The following is a 23598-nucleotide window of genomic DNA, read 5'->3' on the forward strand; positions in this document are numbered from 1 at the left end:
CCTGTACGATACACACTTACTCCTGTACGCAACACTCTTACTCCTGTACGATACACACTTACTCCTGTACGCAACACTATGTGGAGTCGGGTTGTGGGGGCAGCAGCCTAAGCACAGATGCCCAGACTTCCCTCTCCCAAGCCACTTGGGCCAGCTCCTCCAGGGGAATCCCAAAGTTTTCCCTGACCAGCCGAGAGACATAGTCCCTCCAGTGTGTCCTGGGTCTCCCTTTAGGTCACCTCCCAGTTGGACATGTCCAGAAAACCTCACCAGGGAGGCGTCCAGGAGGCATCCTGACCAGATGCACGAGCCCCCTCAGCTGGCTCCTCTCAATGTGGAGGAGCAGCGGATCTACTCCGAGCCCCTCCTGGATGACCGAGCTTCTCACCCTATCTCTAAGGGAGAGCCGAGATACCCTGTGGGGAAAACTCTTTTTGGCCTCTTGTGTCCGTGATCTCGTTCTTTCAGTCACTACCCAAAGCTTGTGATCATAGTTGAGGGTAGGAACGTAGATTGACCGGTAAATCGAGAGCTTTGCCTTCTAGCTCAGCTCTCTCTTCACCACGACAGACCGGTCACTGCAGATGCAGCACCAATCCACCTGTCAATCTCACACTCCATCTTTCCCTCACTCAAACTCCTCCTCCAGACTTCCCTCTCCCCAGCCACTTGGGCCAGCTTCTCCAGGGGAATCCCAAGGTGTTCCCTGACCAGCCGAGAGACATAGTCCCTCCAGCGTGTCCTCCTCCAGCACCTCGTCCCTGACCTGGAGAAAGCCTTCTACCCATTTCTGACTCATGAACGTATAGTCTTGGATTTGGATTGGATTTAGAGGAGCTGATTCTCATCCCAGCTGCTTCACACTCAGCTGTGAACCGCTCCAGCGAAAGCTGAAGCTCAAGTTCTGATGAAGCCAACAGGACAACATCATCTACAAAACGCAGGGACCTTATCCTCAGGCCACCAAACAGATGCCCTCAACAACCTTGGATGCTCCTAGAAATCCTGTCCATTCATTATAGATTACATTTCACTTATGGTTTTGTATTTTCTATATGTGTATTGTTTTGTGTGCTGTTCTCTCTCTCTCTCTCTCTCTCTCTCTCTCTCTCTCTCTCTCTAGCCATGTTAGTATTTTAAGAAAGATTGATGAAGGTGTGAACACATCTTTACATTCTTCAACACTGAAAACCCTCAAAAGGAACATTTATTTTTGAGAAAGAGGATGGTTTCACCTTCTGTCTCAGATAAAGTAAACATCTGTGTAGGGTTTAATGTGTTTTCTACTGCGGTTCAATGGCACTTTGGCCACACATGTCCGCTAGGTGGCAGCACAGTTCAGGAAAGAAACCCTAAAACCTCTGGTGGCTGAAGAGAGTCCACCAAACAGAGGTTTCACCCTGATTTATTTCTGCATCCAGAAAATGGGCACACAAATACATATAATTTAGCATTAGAGGCTGAGCTCTGGGTGGAAAATGAAAATGAAGCTGAAGTTGGTTTGATTCCTGTACTCTGTTAACGTGTGGATGGTTAAAACAGCACTCAGACCGGAAGTGCCTCCTATTTCCCCTCACACGTGGGACATCAGCTTTAGCTTCTGTTGACTCGAACTCCGAAAACACTGACAGTTGCGGCTCCATGCGTCCGAGTCTGCATCGTTACCGATTTACCGGCGGATGAAGTGGGTCGGATTCCTCCTCACAAAGGGTAAGTCGCGGCTTCCTGTTTGCGTTTTGAGCTTCCTGTTGCTTCATTTTATCTTCCGGTGTTTATAACACCAAGTGCTACCTGTGGACACTTGTACGTACATAAGTGAAGCTTGGCATACCATATCATGGCTTGACCATTGTTCCAGCACTGCTGATGGACTTGCAGCTCTGGGGATTATGTGTGTTAAGTACAGTTATGCATTAACTGATCATATACCCCTAGCTTTTATTATAAATCTTGATGAGTTGCCCACATCCGTTGGTTATAACAAAGCTTCTGTTAGCACCGGCTCTGCAAATGTGAGGTGATCAACTCTCAATAAAGAGGACTGTATGACCTGTCAAGTAAATACTGACCAATATCTAAAACATGATCACTTACATAGAGAAGCTATTCACTGTAATGATGTTCACTGTCTGGATGAGGAGCATGGCGTACCTTCTGCCGGACGACCTAGGCAGAAGCTGAGCTAGATATAAGCATGCTGTTCGTTTCATACCTAGGAGTGAGCAAGCTTTCACAGCTGACTCTTTGGCAAATAAGCTAATGGGAAACAATTTCTCTGGCTTTTGGAAAGAGGTGAAGTCTCTCAATAATTGTAAACATCTGCTTCCTTATACAGTTGGAGGTGTTTCTGGAGAAGTTATGATTGCTGAGCTATGGAGACAGCACTATAGTTCCCTCTATAATTGCTAAAATAATGACCCATATGTGGTGGACCCTATCATTAGAGATGATTAAGTTGTCCAGCAACAGTCTTACAGTCTGTGAAAAGGTCAAATATCTTGATGAGCGACGATGATGACATTTACAGGCAGTGCTGCAAGCTATATGTGCAAGCAAACACCACTGCACAAATATGTAGCTGTTAAAGTGGCATTATTTAAAGCATACTGCACACCACTCTATACTGCACATCTGTGGTCATTCTAAAAAAGTCTAGCTGGCACAGGTTACAAGTGGCATATAATGATGCAATGAGAATCCTCCTCCAAACTCTAAGGGGTGGAAGTGCTAGTCACATGTTTGTTTCTGTGAGAGTGTGCACATTTTAGGCACTTTTAAGATATTTAATGTTCAAGTTTATGACACAGCTGGAAGAAGCTTCCAATAGTATTATAGTTGCACTCTCAAATCCCACTGTGAGCTGCTCTCTTTGTATGTCTAGGCTGAGAAAGCACTGGCTAAGATGTTTGGGTAGGTTTATCTCAACTAGTTAGTTTAGTTGTCCTTACTCCTGCTGCAGTTATATCCAGTGTTTTATATAGGATCTTATTGGTATTAATGTTAATGGGCATCTTTATTTTTTCTTGTACTGCTTCTTATTTTCTTTTAAAATGGACTTTAAGTCTGGCAATAAACTTATGTTATTAAAATTCCTCAACAGAATCATCCTGGAAGAACCTGTGAAGTTTTAGATTTATTCATGTTTTTTCCACAAATAAAACAAAGAAAAAAAACACGCCTGCTAGAAAAGTTTTCTTTCTTCTCAATTTCAAACTTAATATTAGAAGTGTAGTGTAATGGTTTATGGCTCTTTTATGAAAGATGAACCATTCTACATAATAATCTGGAATATTAATTTTAACAAATTAATAACCAAATGTTATAGAGATAAGAAGACTCAAAGGTTGTTTTCATCGATAAACTGACGATCATATCCGTTTGTCTGTGTTTCAGTTCAATGAAAAGGCAAGTTTAAATTTTAAGAGATTTATTTCTTCAATTTAAACTAACGATTTGAAATGACAATCATAGGAAAAACGATCAACATTGGTAACCTTTTTGGACAATCTTTAACAGTTGATATTTTAAGCTTGCTCAAATAGACCTTGTGTTGGATGTGCTAAGATTGAGGATGATGGAATTATGAACGCGTGCCTGCAGGTGTCTGAGATTGCTTCAGGGAGAGGGAAGGTGAACTGAGTGAAAAATTATGTTTTGCAATTAAACGTTAGTTCTTATTAGAAAAACAGCATCAGAACGCTATATGGACGTGTTCTGCCTCACCGCACTTAGTACCCTCTTTTAGATCCGGACCTCAGGAGGCTGTTTCTCCAGATGACACCTTGGTTGACAGAGAAGACAAAGGTGTGCGACGGTCCAGTCCAGAGTTGACCTCGGTACACGTTGCTGAAGCGTTTCGCAGATGCGCTTTCTCAAGTTTAAATTAACTCAGAAATCAAAAGACTCTGGGACGAGTCTGCGTTAGCTGGTTGCATTTCAGCTATTCTGTCTGACTTGACAGAAATAGCGTGGTGGGAGAACAGGACCCTGCAGGGCTCCTTTCCCTGTGGCGTTCGTTCCGCACTTCTGCTCTCTTCCGTTCTGCCTCCTTACCGAAAAACTTCTGTTCCCAAAGCAAACTTGTTGTGCGTCAGAGCAAATGTGTTTTGAAGTTACTGTGGATCCGGACCTGTATGAGCAGGTGTGAAGGTCATCGCTAAACATCTTCAAAAACATTATTTAATTAAGTATACTGATTCATTATAGTTCATTATGATTACCCAAAGCATAATAATCATTCATTTGATTAAAATACATTTATAATGAGCAAAGTGATCAAATGATTATTTAACATTAATAAAATAAAGAAAGCTTAAGACTCTGTTTTATTATGACTAGACTGTGTGTGAAGTCCTTCTTCTGGAGAGCAGGTGTTCGGATGTTGTGGAGTCCTTCAGACTTGCTGGCGGCTCAGGTCTTAATCTGTGGGTGAAGGTGCTGCGTGACCCAGCTTTAACCCAGCCGGGCAAATACGACCTTTGGCACAGAAACCCATACTTCCTCACGTTACAGAAGCAAAATTGTATTTTTTTCCGAAAATGACAACAAACCATACAGCAGACATGCAGGGGAGAGTAAATAAAGGTTTAATACTTTTTTCTGAGTTCAGACATGTTCCACGTTCAGGAGCAGCGTCATCGGGAGTGTCTGTCCACCAGAGCGCACTGACAGGACATTAATTCATACAGTCTCATAAGTTCAGAGAAAATTTCATGTTTCATATAAAAATATACATTTCAGCAATAAATACTGCAAATGAAATGAGGTCCTAGACTAACTGCATCTCTTTTATCCCCACATAGGTTGTTCACATGAGAAAAAGGGTTTTCATGAAGATTTTCATGGTAAGTGGCCTGTATTTGATATAGCACCTTCTAGAGTTCTGGAACCCCCCAAGGCACTTTACAACACAATCAGTCATTCACTCATTCATACACACATTCACACACACATTCACACACTGGTGGGGATGAGCTACGATGTAGCCACAGCTACCCTGGGGCGCACTGACAAGAGGCGAGGCTGCCGAGCACTGGTGCCACCGGTCCCTCCGACCACCACCAGCAGGCAACGTGGGTTAAGTGTCTTGCCCAAGCACACGACGACGGCGACAGACTGAGCGTGGCTCGAACCTGCAACCTTCTGATTACGGGGCTAGCACTTAACTCCTGTGCCACCGTCGCCCACATGATCTGACCTCCTCACCAATGACCCTCTGCAGAATTCTCCAGTCTTGTATTGGTTGTTTTGTAGAAAGTATAAACAACGTCATGCTGAGGCAGCTGTTGTCTGGCTTCACATAAAAACAAGTAGAGGCAAATCCAGCTGATAAAGCCACACCTGGCTTCAGCCGATGACGGAGGCTCAGCTCGCTGCCTCTCTGTTTCAGAAATATTATGGATAAAATGTTCTTTTGTTTCTAAGAAATCGTTTTGTTTAGCATTATATGTCCAACGTTGGTTGTTTGTGACTGCAGCACTGACGCTGACGTCTTCACTCTGTTTGTGAGGGTTGGTTCTGCAGCCGCCAGACCTCAGCTCATTGAGTTAATAATGAACTCATTCGTTAATTAAAGTGACGGTGTGTATTTTCCCTGGCGATAGGGGGCAGTACACACCTAAATAATACTTTTTGTGTTTGAGTAAGACCTTACCAACGGATGGGCATTAGGGTCAAAAACCTCCAGCTAAATGACAAGCACACCAGACTCCCCACTGGCACCGAGTGAAGAATCTTAAGTGAAAAACACATGATGGTGACGCATCAGTGCCACAGGCTCACCTCGCTGGTGCTGCCTCAGCGTTGCAGCAAAGTAGCGCCACAGTTTAATGAAGGTGTTCCTGGAAAGTTTTGTTAACCCTAACTCGATTGTTGGCTGGTTAGGAGGAACGACCACCAGCTTCTTCTCTTCATCTAACGAGAATGGAAATGTGTGAGGTGCTGTTGCGTTTTATTTTAGTTTTACACATTTTTCCTTTAATCCCTGACGAGTATGCTCAGTGGCTGAAGCTTAGAAACAAGCAGCCGCCACTGCTGGGTTTTTTTCTGCTGCTCCGTCCTTTAAAGTGTCCTCTTGTGCTTTGCAGCAGTTTTTTAACGTTTACAAATCACTTTTAAATTGGCAGGTTGAGGTGCATCAAGTTCTGGTTCCTGAAACAGGAGCGCCAGAGCTTTTTCCCCATAGAGAACGACTCACATGGGTTGAAAAAACAAGTGAACTTGGTCTTTAAGTTTAAAAATCTAGAAAAGATGTGGGTCAGGCTGTTCATCACCAGGCTTTGTTACTTAGTCCTTGTTGTCCAAGTGGCCTTCACAGAGACTGCTGCAAGGCTGATCTTTGCATTATTATTTGCATTAATATTTACATGTTTGTTTGTGGAAACGCTCAGATGAGTAGAGAAAATCCCATGATGCATCCATCAGTAAAGGCAGAGATAAAGTCATGACTGGTGCTTGTTACTTTAGAGCTAACGTAGGAATGTGTTTATGAGTCTGCACCTTCTGTTCAGGTGTCACCTTTCACATAAACGCATCGTTGGGGAGGGTCGGACTGCACAACTCCCCCCAGCAGAAAGAGGCACCAGGCCAGCCCCCCCATCTAGGTGTCCACTCACTCATCTTACCTGGTAAGAGTCCCAGCTGAAGTTTAATCTTAAGGATTTAAAAAGGTTTCATACAGGACGCTGTTGTAACACTAGTAGCACCAAAGCTGTCAGGATTGTAGAAGCACTGGAGGATTATACACCTTCTAACATCTTTCTTCTCCTCTCAAACCATTCATGATGTGATCTTATTTTTCTTTAGTTCATGTATGATTGAATAATGAGAAAGATATTTTTCCAGTTCACTCCCGTTTTTAAAACCAGGTGCAACTGAAGGTCACAGACCCGAGCTGTGATGGGGATTATTCAAATAAAATGATGCTAAATTAGTCCTGTGTGTGCTGCCTGGTAGATGGGCTGGTAGCTTTGTTGCCTTGTAGCTAAAAGGCTGAAGGTTCAAATCAAAATCTGAACTTCTGTAGATAAAACCATATTTAGAAAATATGACATGTTGTGTCTGCATCAACAGACACATTAATGGTGCCGAATCGACTTTTATAGATAGTTTGTTGGCCTACCTCAGGGCTCCATACTCTGTTATTTTCATTAAAACATGCTAGGGCTGTACGATAATTCAATAGTTCAATATATTTATCGATAGACTTGCGGTGCGATAGGGAAAAAAATGGGTCAATAAAACTTTGATAAGTTTCCTTTTTTCATTCTAACCTATCAGGTAGCAGCATCCTAGACTCACTACTTACTCCTAACCAAAAAAAAAACACAAACTCGAGCACGCTACGTCACCTGGCCCTCCCCTCTCAAGCCAAAACAGAGCATGAGGCAGCAAGATGTCTCAGCGAGAAGCGGTGGAGAAAAAATAAAAATACCAAAAATGAAATGGCCAGGGCTGCATGTGAAATATATTTTCTACTATTTTTTACATTTTTTTCTATAATTATCGATATTGGTCAATATAAAAAAAAATTGTTATCGATATACTTTTTTTCTATATCGTCCAGCCCTAATACATACATTTCATCAATCTGCCAAGTTCATGTATCAATTTCAAATGTATGCCAACAACGCTCTTTTTCACTCGTGTAAAAGTATGCCAGAAACTTCCTCACTTTTCTCACCTCTGTTTGGTTCTTATAAATGACAGCCCTTTTCAAACCTGTCTACAAGTTAACGCAACTAAAACAATCTGTACGATGTTCACCAAGCAGCCAGTGGGCATCAAACTTTCAGGTATATCTTTGGGAAGAGAATTGAATTCAAAAACCTTGGTGTGACGCGTGATTCGACACTACGCTTCAAGAGCCACATTAAAAGAATATTTAATAGTGTGAAAAAGAATTTACATAATTTAAAACAACCTTTGAAAACACTTGGTGCTGCTACTCTTTTTCTGTGTATTGAGGGAAATCAAATTTCACACCTTTATTAATAAGTTTGAAGTTTTAAAATCTCTTTGCTGGGTTTTTGTTGAAACGAAAAGGGGCCTCCCTTCCCTTATCTTCACTAGTGCTGACTAGGGCTGGGCGATATGGCCTAAAATCAATATCATGATATATTATGGATTTCACCTGGATAACGATAAATGGACGATAACTACAGGTGAGCGCAGAAACAAAAGTTGTCCACTAGATGGGGCTGTCGCATGTATTAAGATGAGTCACATTTTTACGTGACTCATGGTGGTACAAGGACATGAACGCTGCCAACCTATCAATCAATCAATCAAAGCTTTATTTATAAAGCGCCTTCCACGACCCTGTCGGGAAGCCCAAGGTGCTGATCACGGTACATGAGAAAAAATGGTAAAAACATGGGTAAAACAAGAGATAAAGAGACCAATGAAAGCAGGGAATTAAATGAAGGCCTAACTCAAACACATTCAGGGAATGCCAGGCGGAGGAGGTGGGTTTTTAGGTGACTCAAAGGCTGGCAGAGATGGAGATAGCCTGACTGAGGGTGGCAGCTGGTTCCAGAGTGATGGGGCTAGGACTGAGAAAACCCGGTCCCCACGAGTACGACACCTAGTACGAGGGACAGCGAGCAGACCTTGGTCAGAGGAGCGCAGAGGGCGTGATGGGGAATGTCTGTTCAGGAGTGTGGCTAGATAGGGGGGAGCACTACCTTGGAAGAAATTGTAAACAAAGACGAGGAGTTTAAAGTGTGAACGATTACAGACTGGAAGCCAGTGCAGGGAGGCCAGAACCGGACTGATGTGGTCACGTTTCCTGGTCCCAGTCAGAAACCTGGCTGCGCTGTTCTGCACAACCTGTAGGCGGTGCAGTGATGATTGACCCAGTGCTGCAAATAGAGAGTTGCAGTAATCAAGCCTAGAAATTACAAAAGCATGGAGTTCCCGCTCCAGGTGGGCTTTTGACAGCATAGGCTTGATTTTTGCAAGGCGTCTCAGATGAAAGAAACTGGACCGGATCACAGAGTTGATGTGAGCATCAAATTTAAGTCCAGCGTCAAATTTCACCCCCAAACTGGTGACAACTGGTTTTGAGTAGGGAGAAAGAGGGCCAAGGTCATAACGACCCACAGCCCTGCTGTTGGGATGAAAAACAATAAGCTCTGTCTTTCTCTCATTCAGATGCAGATAGTTGGCCATTAGCCAAGGCTTCACCTCGTTAAGACAGGCCACAAAGGACTGGACAGAGAGACCTTTCTCCTGACACAATGGAGAGTAAATCTGGCAATCGCCAGCATAGAGATGGAACGCTAGGCCATGTTTATGAAAGATTGACCCCAGAGGAAGCAAATAAATGACAAACAAAAGAGGACCAAGGATCGATCCCTGCGGGACCCCCCAGTGGAGCCCCTCCCAAGAAGAAAAAACATCACCTAGTTTAACACAGAATGTCCTGTTGTGGAGATATGATCTAAACCAACCCAGAGCAGACTCTTTGATCCCAACCCATCGTTCCGAGCGATCAAGCAGAATCACGTGGTCAGCCGTGTCAAAAGCTGCCATCAGATCTAACAACAGAAGCACCACAGATGTACCCTGATCTAGTGATAGATAGATGTCATTTAAGACCCTCAGTAGAGCTGACTCTGTGCTATGGCCAGACCTGAACCCTGATTGGAAAACCTCAAACAGATCAGAGTCAGCTAAATGTGAGACCAGCTGCTGATAAACGACTTTCTCAAGCAGTTTTGATGTAAAAGGCAGGGTAGAGATAGGCCTGTAATTTGCGATCACAGAGACATCAGCACCAGGTTTCTTCAGGGTCGGCCGAATAACTGCTGCTTTCAAAGCAGCTGGGACCACACCTGTGCTGAGGCTCCCATTGATAATCTGACCAAGTGATGGGCCAAGACGTGGAAAGGCAGCCTTCCAGAGACGAGGCGGCAGAACGTCAAGTGGCTTCTGCCTCGCAACAAGCTTATTCAGCTTAGAGTATGAAACAGTATTGAGGGAACTCAGGGTGGGTGGTGATGGAGGAACTGGAACAGGGTCAATAAAGTTACCAGAAATAGCTGCTCTAATGCCTGATACTTTATCAACAAAGAATCTGTGAAAAGCTTCAGAGTTTCCAGCAGCTGTAGGAGACATTAAGCTAGGCTCCTGATAAACCAGAACAGAATTAAGTGTTTTGTAGAGAATCCTGGGATTCTTGGAGTTTGTTTCGATGATGTCTGCAAAATATGCAGTTCTAGCAGCCCTCACAGCATCCTGATAAGCCACCAGTGATGCTCTGAACAACTCACGAGAGACCTGTAGGCCATCCTTTTTCCACTTTCTCTCAGAGGATCTACACGCCCGCCTACAAGCCCGTGTGACATCAGAGAGCCAAGGCTCCCTCCTAGGCCTAGACTTGCAAAGCTTGAGAGGGGCAACCACGTCCAGGACCTGATTACAAAGTAAATCAAAGTGTTGTGAATAGTGTTCAGTGTTAGATGGATCTGGGTTAAAGGTCTCTAACCTTACAGACATACAGTCCACAAACTTTGAAATAGTTTCTGCATCCAGGGCTCTGAACCTAGTAGCTGGAGCTTCACACACAGGGACAGGACATGGCAACGTAACATCACAGAGTATAGGAGAGTGGTCAGAGAACACAGGAGGCAAAGTCACAAGGTTCATGACAGGGAGACCAAAAGAAAGAACCAGATCCAGGGTGTGACCCCTGGCATGAGTTGGGGACGATACCTGTAGGAGCCAATATTGTTTTGGTTTAGATTATATTATGGTCTAAGTTTATTTTGATAATGTTTTATGTACATTTCAGTTTATTGCACTATGGTTTGTATTTCCTTTGACCACTAGTGGCACTGCGGAGCCTATAAAGGTGTTGAGGTGGCAGTGCACTGGCGTTTTTGTGGGTGACGGGAGGTCACACGGTTTTTACCGCTTCATTTGGTTTCATATGCCACATCTAATTTGCCGTTATAACTTTCATCATTTACATAAACCTGGACAAGAAATAGCCATTGTGGACCCAGCTTGTGATCGTCATCATATTCAATAAATGGGACAATAAACCCAAACCCGCTTTCTGCCTGGACAATATTGTTGAAGCGAGTCATTGCCTCCACCCGCACCCGAGGGTGACTAAAAGTGGGACTTGATAGTCACTACAATACCCATTGAGTCAAATTGAATGAATCTAGCAAATTCAAAAAACCTTTAGCAAGCACATTGTCAGGACAGCAGATATGGATGTTAAAATCACCAAAAAATAGGACATAGTCATATTTTAGGATGCAGTCTGCCACAAGATCACAGAAATCATTAAGGAAGTTAGAGTCAGTCTTTGGAGGGCGATAAATCAGCACAACGAGCAGGCGGGGGGAGATGCACAGTTCAAATAAGCACAGTTCAAATGAAGAAAATGACATGGTGGGTGTAAGCTGTTTACAAGGAAAGCAGGATTTAAAAACAGCAACCAGCCCTCCACCTCTGCCCCGCGATCTGGGGATATTAAAACAGGAGCAGCCAGGTGGTACCAGCTCCAGCAGGGCGCTTGAGTCACCAAACGGGATCCATGACTCACAGATGCACAGAAAACTCAAGCCATGTTGAATTGAAAAATCCCAAAGAATAAAAGTTTTGTTCTGCACAGACCTGGCATTGACCAGACCAAACCGGGTCTGCGGCGGGGCCGTAGCACCGGGATCACGCATGGGCACCATCTCCTCCAGCTCAGAGCCCGTAACCAAGCGCAGATTCTCCCAGCAAACCCCACTCTGGCGAGGTCCTCGAGCCGAATGGCCGTGGCGCGGTGCCAGCTCACCCTCAGAGCCGGCCAAGTTCACAAGGCAGGACGCAGAGTAATCCATCAGATGTCTCGGAGCCACCGGGTCACAAGCTGGGCCGAATCAGACCAGCCGCTTCTTCAGGGATCCAGGAAGTAAAGCCCGACGTCTCACGTGCCGGCTACCTCGCTTTCTCCGTCTTCTACGATGCTTCATTCTCGAGCTGGGGCGGACAGAAGGCCGACACATCACGGCCGGGGGGGAGAGAGCACACGAGCAGTCCAAACAACAACGCCATCCGTGAGGTTCCCAGCACGCATCGCCCGCTACATCAACAGAAGGACGAAGCCTCAGCAGCGCAGCTCGATCATAAGTCACCAGAGAAGCCACACCGTTCAGAAAAAGCATCAGAAACACCAAAAGTGCATAAAAGCAAATCTCGATATGAGTCAGAAATTTCGATAACGATAAATTTTCGATTCATTGCCCAGCCCTAGCGCTGACTCATGGAATGTAACCAAGGAATGACAGAATTTTCTTTTGAAGCCACCAGCCAATGCTAGTGAGGGCTGGGTAATACGGAAAAGATTCCTATCACAATATTTATTTTCATATTGGTCGATATAGATATATATCGCAATATAAAATTAATCACTATTTTTGTCGATCTGTAATGTTATCTTGTGCTTTTAGGTGAAGATCGATGTAATTTTTACATCAAATGTTATATTACTTTGTTGGATTGTTAAAAGGTTTGTTCTGAAAATCTTCCAGTATTAGAGAACAGGACTCAATAAAACAGGCATCAAAATATAAACTCGCATAATGTCTCTGCTTGTTTTAAATACATCTTCTTTTAGAATAAGCATTAAAAAAGGAAGTCCCATTAGTCATCACACCCTGGTGACATTCATCTCTGCATCTGACCCATCCCCATGGGGATGGACACAATAAATAAGGTCCCGCTGTGATCTCACTTTAAAAAAGCTGTGTCCAAAAGGCCAGGGAATCTGTCCTGAGAGCACCAGGCGTGCTCGCTGTAAGGATGTAACTGTGTAACATCACCCATGAGGGGAGTTGTTTTTATTCTTCAGCTCATTTTCCTTATGGAAAAGTGTGGGAAAGCATGTCTACATTTGGCCTCCAGTTTTCCCAGGATGGAATGCCAAGATTGTTCACATTCCTCACTGAAGCCAAGGATACAGCTATGCTGCAGTGTACTGAGGCCCTTTGCTCTCAGATTTACATGTCAGTATCAGCAAGCGTTCAGTATCAGCAGGCGTGATCCTTTTTAACAATGAAAGCACAGAGGAGGGAAAACGTAGATTTAAGGACAACAATCTAAACTCAGGCTACCACACATGCCCTACTTCACACTGGAAGCATCAGCGGAGCGAAACACCACTGCTATAGAGGCATCAGCTGGTGTTTTGCTCCGCTGACGCTTCCTGTATGAAGTAGGGGTGAGTGCTTAAAGACAAACACTGAAATTGTATTTCCACTTTGCCTTTTGGAGAATAACGAACATCACTGAAATTCTGAACGCCAAAGCATGTATTTGATGTAAGACCCTTGAAACAGATCATGCAGCCAAATATCATTTCTGCTTCCGCTTATTTGGATTTCAACGATCCAACAAGACTATCAGCTGTCAGCTTCATGTTTCCAGCTGACGGAGCAATTAAGTGTTTTCAGAAAAATACTGAGGACACCACCTCTGCACCGATCCTACACCATATGTGCATTGCATGTTGTTAGAAAACAGGTCTGTCATTTGTTGACAGAATTTTATTTTAAACACACTGCAACCGAAACCTTACAATCATTTTTCTATTTTAGGTTCAGGCCAAGCATGTCTCCCGTTGTCCTTTCTCTGCAGAAGCAATCATGGCTTACAAAGAAATACACAGCATATATATTCATTTCGTCAGCATGAGTAAACATTTCTTTGGTTGACTTTAACCAGGGATGAGGGAAACGTAGACTAGCTTGAACAGATTTACAAGTGTAAAAACGGACTCAATAATTAGGTATGCACTGACACCGATACTGGTATTGGTGCCGATATCGGTAAAAGTTAACCAATACCAATACAGTTGCTTGAAAGTGGCTTCACTGTAACTTGTCTTTTCTGTTCACCTAATATTTTTGTGTTTTGATCATTTCTATTCATACATTTTACTTTTGATCTACTTCACAGTCTTTTCCTGTTGAAAGCAGAGAAGAAAATAAAACCTATATTCCAATTCATAGCATTTTTTGTGTGGTAGAATTTTCGGTAATCGTATCGGCGAGTACTCCGATCCAAGTATTTGTATCGTATCAGTTTGGAAAAAAGTGGTATCGTTGCATCCCTATCAATAATAATAATGTTATGTCGAAGAACGGAGAAGGTGGAACGAAGGTGTGGAAGTGCAGCACCCAGGCAGCCTATGGGGAGCTTATTCAGCCCGTACTCTATAAAATGAATGTTTAAAATAAACATGAATTAAACTCTAAAGATCAGTGGGGGAATGTGTGAAATGCTCATGATGTGCGATGTTTGTGAAGGCAAGTTTACAGATGGCTGATGACTGGTGACCGCTGGCCTTGTTTATCTGATTGTCCTCTCTGACCTGTGAAACATGGCGTTGTACTCCAAGTCTGTCTGATACGTAAGCTCATGGTAGACATCATATATGAGGACTCATTTCAGACACAGGTAGCTGTATGTGTGTAATCACCAGCCTGTTTGACATGTGACATAGAGCTGTACAGTGTGACAGCAACAGTTGTGTTTGGAAAGTGGACTCGCTGTTTCTGATTGATACTGATGTCTACAATTACACTCCTAGATCTTCTTATGTTTCATCATCTCGTCTTTGAGCGACTGTTCTTCATCTGCTCTTCATCCGTTGCTGCACCCATCTGCTGTCGTGCTGGGAAAAACAACATTGTTCAAAGTATCAGCTGGACTCACCAGCTGTCTTTAATAACTCAGGTCTTTGTGTGTTGTATGTCAGTCAGGCAAAACATTTATTTCGTCATCATTTCATTAAAAATATCAGTGTATAGTGAATGTTTAAAAACTTTGTCTCACACTTGTTGGCAAACGATAAAAAATCCAGCCAACACGAATTAGGTGTCCCTTTTTTTGTTTATTTTTTAAAGAAGCACACGCTCCTTCAACTGCACTACTCTCCATTGCTTTGGACCTTAGATCCTAGGTAATTAAAGTCCTCTATCATCTTACTTCTACTCCCTGTAGCATCACCGATCCACTTGTTCCCCCTCATTTACACATGTTTTCTGCCTTATTGCAACTAATCTTTATTCCTATTTTCCAGTACATGTCTCAACCTCTATAGCTTTCCTGCTACCTGCACCCTGCTTTCACTGCAGTTTTAGTGTCATCTAATAATAATAATAATAATAATACAAATTTGTATTAATGTATATTTATGTATATGTATATTAGGGCTGCAACGATTCGTCGATGTTGTCGACAAGTATCAACAATAGAAATAGTCGACAATGAATTTCATTGTCGATGTTGTCTCCAGATGTGTTTTTTCTGACCGAGTGAGGCATCTTACTTCATTACAATCTCTGCCGAGAGTCGCGCATGCACAATAACTTCTCTGCTGAGCGCCAACCAACAGAAATGGTGGCGTCCAACACGGCGGCTACGCGTACAAAAACATCAAAATATTGGGAGCATTCTAGCCTGGATTGGGCGAATAAAAAGATTACTTGCATTATTTGCAAAGCAGCCCTTGCGTATCACGGCAGCACCTCGGTGATGCATGAACAGCTAAAAAGAAAGCACGTTGGACAGTTAAATGAAACAGAGATTCACCTCGGTAAGATTTAAATAACACGAAAGCCAATACGTTTTCTTTTGGATGTACATTGTATATTTTTAAACATATTTTTGCTTTAAAAAAAGGAGATTTAATGTTGTGCCTGACTGTGCCTGATAAAAGAATTTTAATTTTATTTATGTCTATACTGACTGAGCACTGCGCCTAATTAATGTTAGGGCTTTTTTTTTTTTACTTTTAGTATGAATTGACCTATCAGCAGCAAAGTTCAATAAAATATGCATTTTCCATTGAAGTACCCATTTTTCTTGTGTTATCATTTTTCCCATAATTAAAGCAATCTCTTGCTAAATTTAAGAAAAATGTAATAATGATCCGATTAGTCGACTAGAAGGCGGGCATCCACAAAAGATCTTCAGTGATTGACTAAAGGATGAGGATAAATCCAATAGGTGATGGCTTAAAGGGCAGGGCTATACGAAGTAGAACTTTTTTCATTGATCCTATCGTTTAATCTCACAGCTGAAACAATGTATTCCTAATAATCTGTGCACAGGAAGCTTTAACGATGCTGTAGTAAAACGCAAGGTATAAACATTTCTAATTAATATAACGTTGCAGCACTAAAGCAGCAGAAACATTTAATTTTGCTATAAATATGCAAAATATTTACATATGAATAGTTTTAGAGCTCTTGGCAGAATCTGGTATTAATTTTATCTCTTACACCTGAAAAATGGGTCCAACGTGGTTTGTGTGGCGTTGCCACAGTGTGGTTTCATCAGTAGGCACAGATTCCCTGTCCTCTTTTTTTAGAAGTTTTCTCTGCTTGGTGCATGCCAGTGATCGGATCCTTCTCAAACAGACTAATGTCTTTTCCACCACCAGATGTGTCTTTCCACATGGTTGTTAAGAAATGAGAAGCAGCTTGTTGCACCAGTTGGGTTAAATACCTGGAAGCAGCTGAAAGATAATTGCCCGTGCATTAATTATCCAATAGGGCTTGTGATTGTGATGTCATCACCAACGCGGCCGCCCTGTTGGTGGCCCATGAGTCCTTACTTGTTGCTTGGTACTACTGACAACGTTGCGCTCAGTCCCGTTCTTGTGGATTAATTTAATCTGTTATTCATATGATTGGTTATATTATGCAACTGTGGTAAGTCGTTACTGTGTTGTGGGGTACAGCACGTGATTGCCAGGGAATAACGGTGGAAAACAGGCCAACGTTTTCCTGCTTGGAGGTACAGCCACGAGACCAAACAGGGGTGTCCAACTCAAATTCACACAGGGCCGAAGTAGCAGGCCAGACTCAATATTTATAGAAAACATGTGCTCATTTTCCTTTATCTACAGATGTGTACTGTTGAACCTTTTCGTTTGGAAACAAACTTATTTTGCAGTAAAACTGAATGTGGAATAACCAAATTACACACGAGCAAATCGATTTGAAATAAAGCACACATCAGCGGTATTTGTTACTTATCATGTCTCAATTTTTTATTATTTCTGTTTCTTAAATTGTGTAGATTTAAAGCCTTTTTTAAAATGTGTCATATTTTAAGTATATTTAAGTATTTTTGCTTCATGTTTTCTTGTTGTTTACTCTTTATTCTTATTTTTTACTCTGCTTTTCTGCTCCTGTAATGAATGTTGTTGCTGATGTGACACCAAGCTTTCCTCACTGAGGGACAATAAAGGGATTTTCTATTCTTTTTCTATTCTATTCTGTAGTCCTTCCAGTTCCTATTTAAAAGTAGGTTATTTTTTTTCACAGGCCAACAACAAAAATAATAAAAAGTTATTCTCTTAAATAAAAATGCAATATGTCACCTACTAACTTTCATGCTTTGGAGCAGAAAAAGTGCATAAAACCACAGTAATCCAAACTCCGTTTTCTCAACTTTACTGTGATGCTCACCTGTTCTAGCCAGACACCTGCATCTGCGTGGCTGGGCTCTGAGCCGAGGAAGGAGTTCATCAGTGAGACGCCTGTGTCTCGGTCTGGATGTTGTTGATGCACTTCCTATATCGGCAGAGAACAGATAACTGAGCAGTTAGAATCCATTCCTAGAATCGCTGAGTAAGAGGAGTGTTTTCAGTTTGTCCGAGACTGAGGAGGTAATGCTGCAGATGCTGAGTACTAGCGTGGATGCTAATGAATGTAAACGGTGGGGCTTCGAACAAGCTGTTTGTCTTTTCAGTACATTCTTGTTTATTTAGCTTTTTATGTAATTGAATGTTTGCTTTGTTAACAATGTCTGCATTGTACACGTTATATTTGGGGTCATGACTTTTTGCTGTTGTTTATTTGGTCAGAAGCCAAAAAGTTTAGGACTTCACTAGCAGCATTTCACTCATGGCACACATATAAACACACAGACCCATTGAACCTATATGACCATTCAGCTTTGCCACCCATAACGTAGCGATGAAGAAGTAAGAGCTGAGATTCTTGGAGCGACAGCTTTGAGAGGGGAACAGTAATGAGTGGGCTACAGACCACGGCACCAGCAAGTAAGAGAGTGTGAGGTTACATGTGGGAGTTCCCACGGCAACAAAAATGGAAGGAAGGCAACACGTTGCAGCCACAGCCCAGTTTTGCTGAGCAGATGAGCGAATGAGTAAGCAAGGGTGTCTCGTCCAGACACCCACACTGCCTGGGCTGGTGTCCAGGAAGGTTAGAAATACTTTGTTACGTCTTCTCTGTATGTGCCTCTGTGCATTATGCTGCTTTTAACACCATCTCAGTATACGTCTAGTGCTGAGATTCTGCAGGGGCTTTGAAAAATTCCTCATTCTGGCCATCACTATACAAACAAGACGTGCGTCATCACTTTTGCAAGGGCAGCAACAGATTATTATTGTGTGTGCCCACCAGTGTTGCAGGGCGCAGAGATTGCTACTGTAGAGTGTGACATTTATTTAAGTAGGTAGCTTACTTAACTCATAATACCAGAGCTCAGACTTTCACCAAACATTATTATAGATGGTTTCAGAAATGGAAGTAGTGAGTCAGGCCCTTTGACACAACAGTATGAGGTATTGTTCTAAAACGTCCACCGTCCTCTATGATGATGGAGTTATCTGTTTGCTGCTGCACGTGTTAGTAGAAAGAGATTTGCTTTGTGGTGAACCACTTGTTTTTCCTTTTCATAAACATAAATCCACAGGTCACATGACTTAATTTTCATATGTGTGGTAACAATAGCAGACTTCCAGATGACAGGGACAGAACATTGACAACTCTCCAGATGAACTACAGACTGAGGTGTACTGCTCTGTAGAATTAAAATAAATCACGTGAGCGTGTTAAGAGCTTGATTTATCTGTGGAGCGGTCAGTGTGAGTGCTGCTTCTAGGTGTGTTTTATGCTCATTGTTTCAGCATGGTTAGAGCTCAAATGAAGCATTAATACTTTGATTTATACTAGTTACATACCGTAAATCCTCTAATACAGGCCCGGGCCTGTATTTGACTCAAGCTCATCAAGCTCCAGGCCTTTATTGGAAGGAGGGCCAGTATTAGAGGCAGGTCTCTATTTCTATTTGAGCAAAATGAACTAATGGTTTGCTGGAGTTTTTGACAATTAAAATTGTGCCCACATTTTCAAAGTTAAACACATTTCTTTTAACAACGGTAGTTTCTGCTTCAGCCCTCTCCCCCCTCTCCCCGTGCAGCAGCCGCAAACTCACTGATGCGCCTGCAGCCTCTCGGAGTTCCTGCTGCTCTAAACATTAAAATAATTATTTCATTTTCTGTTCCTCACTTCTGATTACCTTCAATGGTGTCTGTATGTTGCAACAGCAGGTACAAAAACTAACTTGTTTTTATTTGACTATTTTTCTGTCCTGTCTGTTTATTATCTTCCTGCATCTCCTCTCAATCCTAAAGAAAAACTGCTGCCTGGGTTCATATATATTCACCTCATGAGTTACCTTTGAACTGCAGTTCTAAAAGATCTACCGACCGCAAAAACAGCGGAGCGCTTGCTGTTTGGCGGCCGTATCAGTGATCAGTGCGTTGGAGGACAAGTTGATGCCCGCACCGCCCCGCTCCACAGCATGCAGCGAAACACATTAGGCGCAAATAAAAGACAGAAAACATTAAAGGAAATGAACCGACATGAACGATCGCGTGTCAGTACCTACGGTCTGGCACAGCGCATTGCTGATCACAGAGAATGTGATCATACGATAATTCAATAGGGAGCGTGGTTTCACAGACGCGGAAGTGATAGCGTCGGTGAAACGCCGGCTGCTCTAGGAAACCCCCGAGCGTTCGAGCGTCAACGAAGTGACACGGAAATGCCGGGCTTTCCAGAAGTAAGTAAGATAACTTACTATGAGCTGATAGTTCGTTGGATTGATCGGTAGGTTGGAAACTCTGATCATGAATCTGAAGAAACGATGACTGAACTGTAAAGGCGACTTCCGTTTATAGCCGCGGTTTGTGACGTAGGTGCGACGTGGAGGGAATCCCCGCGAGGGGCATGCTGGGAGTCCCTACTTCGCGGATTTTCACCTATCGCGGCCAGGTCTGGAACGCATCTACCGCGATAAACGAGGGATTACTGTAGTTCATACACCCCCTACTGCTGCTCCCCAGAGTGTTCTGCAGCATAATCAGCACGTTCTCTTTGAACTTGATAGTGTAATGACCTGGCTGGGGTTGTAAGCCAGGTGCATTCTGGGTATTGTGTTATATGTGTTTCCTATCGTTCTGCTAGTTCCTATGTGCTGATTTGCGTGTTGTGTGAGTGTTATGTAAGCCACAGGGAAGGTGATGTGTGTTCTGTGGAGCGGGTTGAATTAGCATGGTTAACTGACACCGTGACTCTGTGTGGTAGGAGCGTGATAGAGGATCGTGTCTGAAGCGTTATAAAGCTTGAAGAAAAAGCCTAATAAATGTCTGCGTGAATCCCTACTGCCCCCTGCTGGTTGTTTTAGGGACTATAACCCTGCCGCTGGGACTCTTGTACTTGCTTGTTACCACATTCCATCCGGCCACAATAAGAGACCGGCCATTATTTACCTCCGCTGACTCTGACACCGGCCAAAATTGGAGACCCGGCCTTTAATTGAATACCGGCCTGTATTAGAGGATTTACGGTAGATTCAGTGAAAGCCTGACATATTGAATTATGTTGATCATTAGGGTTGGACATACTATATTACCATCCACCTAGAAAGGCAATGTTGTATTAATTAAAAAAAAACATTCAGTGAAAAAAATCCAGGCATATCACGTTAACCTAGGTTCTGCCGCTGCTGTTTCCATTCCTGACAAACCTCCACCTCTAACTTATTTATTTTCCATGTTTGAGCTACCATTCATTACTGAAATCCTGGATCGTGTTTGTAGCTCTAAACCTTCCACCTGTCAATTAGATCCAATCCCCGCCTTCCCTCCCTGGATCCTATCATTGTTTCAATATTCACTCTTCACTTCCCACCAGAACCATTAATCAGGCTATGAAAAATGCTGTAATCCTCCCTATTCTGAAAAAAACCCTAATAACTTGAATAACTTCTGGCCAATTTCACCCAATTTTTTATTGTTTGATCAGGCTTTGAGTGAACGATCTAGTGTTGCAGGTCATTGCTTCTGACTCTGCTGCTTTTATGGTAGATAAGCTACCATATGTAGGAAACGTGTTGCCATGGAGCCAGTGAAGTGCTGAGGTTATCCTAGTGTGACGTTTTGTTGAAAAACAGCACGAGTGCTCCAGACTCAGCTTGTGAGTATTTCAGGGCATTTATTCTCTTTATACCATCCTCTCAGTGCAGTGCTCTTACTGAAGCCCCGTTGCTCCACAGGGGAGCTTACTGGAGCTTTCAGAAACAACATGCTAGATTTTTTTTATCTAAATAGATTAAATTAGAAGGCTGTGGTGAAAGGGCCACTGTGGTTAGCTGCTATTGGTTTGCTGAAATGGCTCTGTGATGATGTAATAGCGTTAGGCCTACACTCTGGAAAACAAAAGCCGACTTCTGTCATAGGTTTTTAGTTCTATTATTAGTTTTGTTGTAGCACTTTCATTTTTTCTCCAGTAATCTTGTTATTGAGCCAGAAATTGCATTCCATATATAGTCCTCGGACAGCCGACTATTTGGTCATAGATCGTTGTTTTTGTGACACATTGTGTGTGAAATATGCTCGACTCGAGGACAGTCTGTGGTGTCTATGCTCATATAGTAGTGTTTGTTTATGGAAAAGCTCTGCTTTCTCTCATATGAGTATAAAATTGTTCTGAGCCAAACCAGTTCTTCAAAAAAAAAAACACAGTGGACCGATGACATTGTTGCTTCAAATGGTTTTGTTGAATATCCATTATCCACAGTACAGTTACTTTCATCTTGTAAATAAAGTATACACATTAGACAAAATACAGAAAATTACCAGTGTTTCTGCTCTTGTGTCATTTGTAAGATTGGAGATCAACAGATAAACAAGCCATTTTCTTCAGATCACCCCTAACCTCAAATCCATCCATCCACCCAATCTCTTCCGCTTATCCGGAGTCGGATCGCGGGGGCATCAGCCTAAGTGGAGAGGCCCAGACTTCCCTCTCTCCAGCCACTTGGGCCAGCTCTTCTGGGGGAATCCCAAGGCTTTCCCTGGCCAGGCAAGAGATGTAGTCTCTCCAGCATGTCCTGGGTCTTCCTTTATGTCTTCATCCAGTTGGATGTGCATGGAAAACCTCACCTTGGAAGCATCCAGTAGGCATCCTAATCAGATGCCCAAGCCACCTCAACTGGCTCCTCTCGACGCGGAGGAGCAGCAAGTCTACTCTGAGCCCCTCCCGGATGACCAAGCTTTTCACCCTATCTCTAAGGGAGAGCCAAGACACCCTGCGGAGAAAAATCCTTTCAGCCGCTTGTATCCATGATCTCGTTCTTTCGGTCGCTACCCAAGGCTTGTGATCATAGGTGAGGGTAGGAACATAGATCGACTGGTAAATTGAGAGCTTTGCCTTCTGACTCGGCTCTCTCTTCACCACGACAGATCGGTACAACGCCCGCATCACTGCAGATGCAGCACCAATCTGCCTGCGATCTCCTGCTCTAGCTTTGCTCCAGCTTTCCCTCACTCTTGAACAAGACTCCGAGATACTCAAACTCCTCCATTGGGGCAGGACCTCATCCCAGGACGAAAACCACATCGATCCTTGTGAATCCGAGGTTCGACAATTCGACAGACTCTCCTCTTCAGAACCCTGAATAGACCTTGAATAGACCTTACCGCAGAGTTTCAGAAGTGTGATCCCCCTGTAGTTGGAACACATCCTGCAGTCCCCCTTTTTAAATGGGGAACCACCATCCCAGTCTGCCAGTCCAGTGGAACTGCCCTCTATGTCCACGTGATATTGCAGAGCTGCATCAGCCAACACAGCCCTACGACATCCAGAGCCTTAAGGAACTCTATGCTGATCTCATCCACTGAGGAGCTTTTTGACAACCTCAATGACCTCAGCCCCAGAGATTGGAGAGTCCAACCCAGGGGTGACATGTGCTCTATTATGCTGATTGAAGACCAGACCAGACCCCCCTCTTGTATACCGGGGTAAACCCCAACATACAGGCACCAAGATGGGGGCAACTAGTATGCCCACCCCAGCTCTGCCCTCTCAGTGGGAGCAACTCCAGAGTGGTGGAGTGTCCAACCCCTCTCAAGGAAACTTATTCCAGAGCCAGAGTCATGCAGTTAGGTGAGTCCGACTATATCTAGCTAGAACCTCTCAACATCGTTCACTAACTCAGGCTCCTTCCCCACCAGAAAAGTGGCATTCCACTTGCCAAGAGCCAGCTTCTGTAACTGAGGATCAGACTGCCAAGGTCCCTGCTCTCGGCTACCACCCGGCACCTCCCACGAGTGGTGAGCCCTTGGGTAGGGGGACCCACGTTTCCTCTTCGGACTGTGCCCAGCTGGGCTCCACGGGTGAAAGCTCGGCCACCAGGCATTCGCCAACGTGCCCCACCTCCAGGCCTGGCTCCAGAGGGGGCCTCGGTGACCCGCGTCCGAGCGAGGGA

At 43.5% G+C, this 23598-nt stretch overlaps 1 protein-coding gene across 1 annotated transcript in view; it reads left to right on the forward strand.

The window, feature by feature from the left end:
- Positions 1–1141: 1141 nt before the first annotated feature.
- ncalda (neurocalcin delta a) overlaps positions 1142–23598 on the forward strand; it is a 78280-nt gene continuing 55823 nt past the window's right edge. The window contains exons 1-3 of the mRNA XM_015949341.3: positions 1142–1710; positions 4803–4844; positions 6510–6626. The gene's annotated coding sequence lies outside the window, so the exon portion shown is untranslated. The remainder of the gene's footprint in view (positions 1711–4802; positions 4845–6509; positions 6627–23598) is intronic.

The sequence above is a fragment of the Nothobranchius furzeri genome, chromosome 5, assembly GCF_043380555.1.
Source record: "Nothobranchius furzeri strain GRZ-AD chromosome 5, NfurGRZ-RIMD1, whole genome shotgun sequence".
In the NCBI taxonomy this organism is placed as follows: domain Eukaryota; kingdom Metazoa; phylum Chordata; class Actinopteri; order Cyprinodontiformes; family Nothobranchiidae; genus Nothobranchius; species Nothobranchius furzeri.